Raw genomic sequence first — 4,190 nt, 5'->3', positions numbered from 1 at the left:
TTTAAAACTGCGTGGAAGTGTGAATAGACAAGACTAAAGTATTGAACGTGCAGTGCGAAAAACCTGAGTGCGGACAGGGAATGACTCGGTGTTTAAAGACGTTTGGTGAAATGACTGTGTTTGTGCTGTTAATCTAGTGTAGGATTAACCTGTAATGAGGAGGGTGAGTAAGTGGGGGGAATGTGTAGGGCATCATTCACTGAACAATGTATTGTGTGCTAAGTGAATAATAAACAATAATAAGTGGAGGTTTTTCTGTGCATTTATGTCTCCCTTATATCTCTCAGTGCTCGCAGGTTCCCTTCTGAATAAACGAGAATTAAAACTAGAAAAACAATAATATTACAGACCTTAAAACAATTGATAAATAAGAGTTTTCTTGTAATTTTTATCTTGCAAGTACACAATCACACTAATAATATGGAAAAAATAATAATATAATAATTACATGAAACAAAAGTAATTGCTCATGAAATAAACACAATATCTCGAGCTAAAGAGTGATAAATATATTCCGTAATAATGGATTGCCTGTGAAATCACAAATTTCTCGAGTAAAAGTGATGAATATATAAATTCCATAACTAAATATTCAGAATATAAATAATTTCTTGAGTAAAGCGTGACACACATCGTTGATTTTTTGGCCCGTAAGGAGGAAAACGAGAAAAAAGGCGAAACAGTAGCTCTAAATGATGAATGTTCAGTCAAATAGCTGAACATTTCCATCCAAACAATTGCATATACATACACTCACTCATGTGTGTGTGTGTACAAGAATACATAAATTTCTTCGTGCTTCTTTTCCAGATATAGGAAAATGCGTCCACAAGCAAACTAGGATATTCAGAACTGAGAGAAGTGGACGATATCAGACGAAGATGCAATCCAGAATTTTCATTAAACTCAAAGAAGCGCATTTGGGACCTGACTTTTCTGACGATAATGGAGGTAATAATGTAAGAAGCAGACAACGAATTCATTCTAGTTCTATACGTGAGTTATTCTATCCGTGGAAAGATCCGAGGCGATCAAGGTGCGAGAAAAGCTACTCTGCACTAATCGCTTCCTGTGCATGAGATCAGACGACGGAATGTTAGTGCCAAATGCATGGAGTTTGGTTATTTATTTCTGTATGGCATTATGTTTCTATTTTCTGCTTTCATTTATCTATTTTCCATACACCGCCCCACATTTTCTCTGATCAGTGTTGCTTTGTTTCATTTTCTTTCCCTCATTTGTCAACAGACATTGATATAAAGAAAAAGACATCCAATCATCACTTTTTATTAACAAATATAAGCTACACACTGTGTTCTTGTGCTCTGGAGGCGCTCGCCCCCGAGTCGACTTGTCCTGCAGAAGGCACCGGCGGCGGCTGAGGCAGCTACGCTACACGAGGGTCACAGGAACCACCGTGCACGCCTCAGGGTCCCCGGCGGCGTTCTTCAGCTTGAACGTCACGACGGTCGACAGCTGAGGACACAGGACCTCGTCAGTCAGGACGCAGAAGTCTATTGGGACAATCAAGATGGCTATATACTCACTTCCTAAAACGTTTTGATTTCCCCTTCTGCTCTCTGCTTCCCACTTCCCCACTCTCCTCACCCTCCCTCTCCCTCCCTCCCTCTCCCTGTACCCGCCATCGTGGCACTGACCGCTGGGTACTCGTTGAGGACGGCCACGGGCATGGTCCAGTCGACGCGACTGGCGGCGCTGTAAGGGCACGGGTTGGAGCCTCCTTCCAGCTGCTTGCATCCGTCGGTGTCTATTCCAGGCCAAGGGACGTTCACGCCGCCAGGTTGGCTGAGGCGTCGATGGTCAGCGCGTCCGAGGTCTGGCCTGGTCGCAGTCAACACTTTTAATTCACCAACGAAAACATTTCTCGACGATGGCTGATGAGTTTGTGTGTCGTAAGATAACTAAGCGTCTATTTTTATAGACACATTTTAGAAAATCATTATTCGTAGAAGATATACCTAAATAAACCTTAAAAAAGCGAGTGGAAATCTGTTCTTACTGGACGTGAACTGGATGTTGACGCTGTAGGTGGAGCCGCGTTCCAGAAGACACGGAGGCAGTTCGCAGTTCTCCACGCTGAGGACCACGTCGGAGCCGACCGAGCCTGGAACGCAACCGTTTTCCGTCAGTGGCACTTAACAAAAATGAACTGAATTGCTTTTGTCTTAAAAAAAAAAAAAAAATAAATAAAATTATTCCTGGTTCCTCTCCCAAGCAGGACTGAGGACTCACCGCAGTCCTGGAAGACCGTAGCGGAGGCGAAGGACGCCACACTCAGAGCAAGGAAGATCCCCACGCATGTTGCTGAGGAGAACTTGAGGGAAAGGCGAAAGTGGACTCAGTTTGGCAGTGTGAGAGTCGCTTCCATTCTTGGCCGCTTAAATACGGGTTTGCAAGTCAGTAGGCTTAGGCACCTTTCGGGAGGCAACAGGTGTCAGTGTCCCAGCCCGTTTTCCCAAGAGCATCAGCTGCCATCCCTCTCACGGCGTTGCAGCGCTATCTGACATGGAACGCTGCTGAAAACAAGAGGTTACTACCCATCATCTTCGTAGATCACATTCTATGAATGAAATTCATTAATACCCCCAACAGGGAGATGCTATGATTTAATTAGGATATACAACATTTTAACATCACGAGCCAATCAGTACACACACACCACAACACACACACACATACACACACACACACACACACACGCACACACACACACACACATACACACACACACACACAACACACACACACACACACACACACACACACACACCACACACACACAATATATATATATATATAATATATATATATACATATATATTATATATATATATATATCTATATATATATATATATATATATATATATATATATATATATATATATACAGACCACTCTCTCTCTCTCTCTCCACATATATATATATATATATATATATATATATATATAGATATATATATATATATATATATGTGTGTGTGTGTGTGTGTGTGTGTGTGTGGTGTGTGTGTGTATGTGTGTGTGTGTGTGTGTGTGTGTGTGGTACATATATATTCATATTGTAAATAAAGATCGCTGTCTACCTGTCTGTCTGTGTTAGTTCCTTATGCATCCATCCCCTGTGACCGAGGAGGCTAGGACTTGGACCACGGGAGTCAATTGATACCAGGAATAACATAGAGAGGGTGACGTCAATGTAGGCGTCAATGTATCAGAGTTGGTGGCTAAAACCTGCTTTTTTATTCAGTAGAAATTTGAACTAAGACACTGCGGAAAAGCTAAAACTTAATTTACTAAGGTTTTACCTTAGCCTACGACTGAAATTTGGTAAAGAGAGTAACACAGACAAGGTGACACCAGGTGAGAATATGGCAGAGAGTGAGTGGAGCAAAACTTATTACCTTATTGTGTAAAACTTTGGACCAAAGCACTGTGTCAAATTGAAAACTTCAGAGTGTTGAAGTTCTTGTTGGTTCTGTAGATGTAGTGAAGACTAAGTGAGACCTGCTAAGTGTGATGATTTTTTTTTTACTATGATATAAAAATGGCGATTGCAGTTGAGATTATCTGTTTTTCTGTCTAATTTCTTATCTGTCTATCTATCTCCCCACCTATCTATCCTATTATCTGTCAATCAGATATCCATCCATCCATCCATCCATCTATCTATCTATCCATTTATCCAACTACCTATCTATCAGTCTATATCAATTTACCAATTTCGAATCGTCTCTTAGCACCGACTCACACATAAAAAAAAAACATGATGTACCTCTTTACCCTCCCGAAAACCGAGGGGCCCATACACTAGGAGATCACAGGCGGCATCAGGTGGCAGGTCGCATGTCGATCAGCTGTTCTCTTCCCAAGCGTCACCTGCCACACTTCCCGAGACGATGCGACGGTGCCAAATCTCCACGGATGGCGCTATTTTTCTCATTCATTTCCTTTGATAAGGAAGGGATGGAGAGAGCAAGGGGGGGGGGGCTAGGATTATGAGTTGGTATCAGTTACAATTGCAGGAAATTTTTGGTGAATAAAGACTGCGGAATCGGTGTTAGCATAGAAGATATGCAATTGTAGATGTTGCTAAGGATCTCTTTCTCTTCCTCTCTCTCTCCCCTCTCTCTTTCCTACCTATCTATCTATCTATCTCCCTATCTATATCT

General features: G+C 41.8%; 1 pseudogene; it reads right to left on the bottom strand.

Moving 5' to 3' along the window:
• Positions 1-1,392: 1,392 nt before the first annotated feature.
• On the bottom strand, positions 1,393-3,825 carry LOC119570283 (annotated as a pseudogene).
• Positions 3,826-4,190: the final 365 nt, after the last annotated feature.

The sequence above is a fragment of the Penaeus monodon genome, unplaced genomic scaffold (genome assembly GCF_015228065.2).
Source record: "Penaeus monodon isolate SGIC_2016 unplaced genomic scaffold, NSTDA_Pmon_1 PmonScaffold_2392, whole genome shotgun sequence".
NCBI lineage: Eukaryota > Metazoa > Arthropoda > Malacostraca > Decapoda > Penaeidae > Penaeus > Penaeus monodon.
Note: the sequence above shows the minus strand (reverse complement) of the source record. Positions and strands in the feature narration are given on the sequence as shown.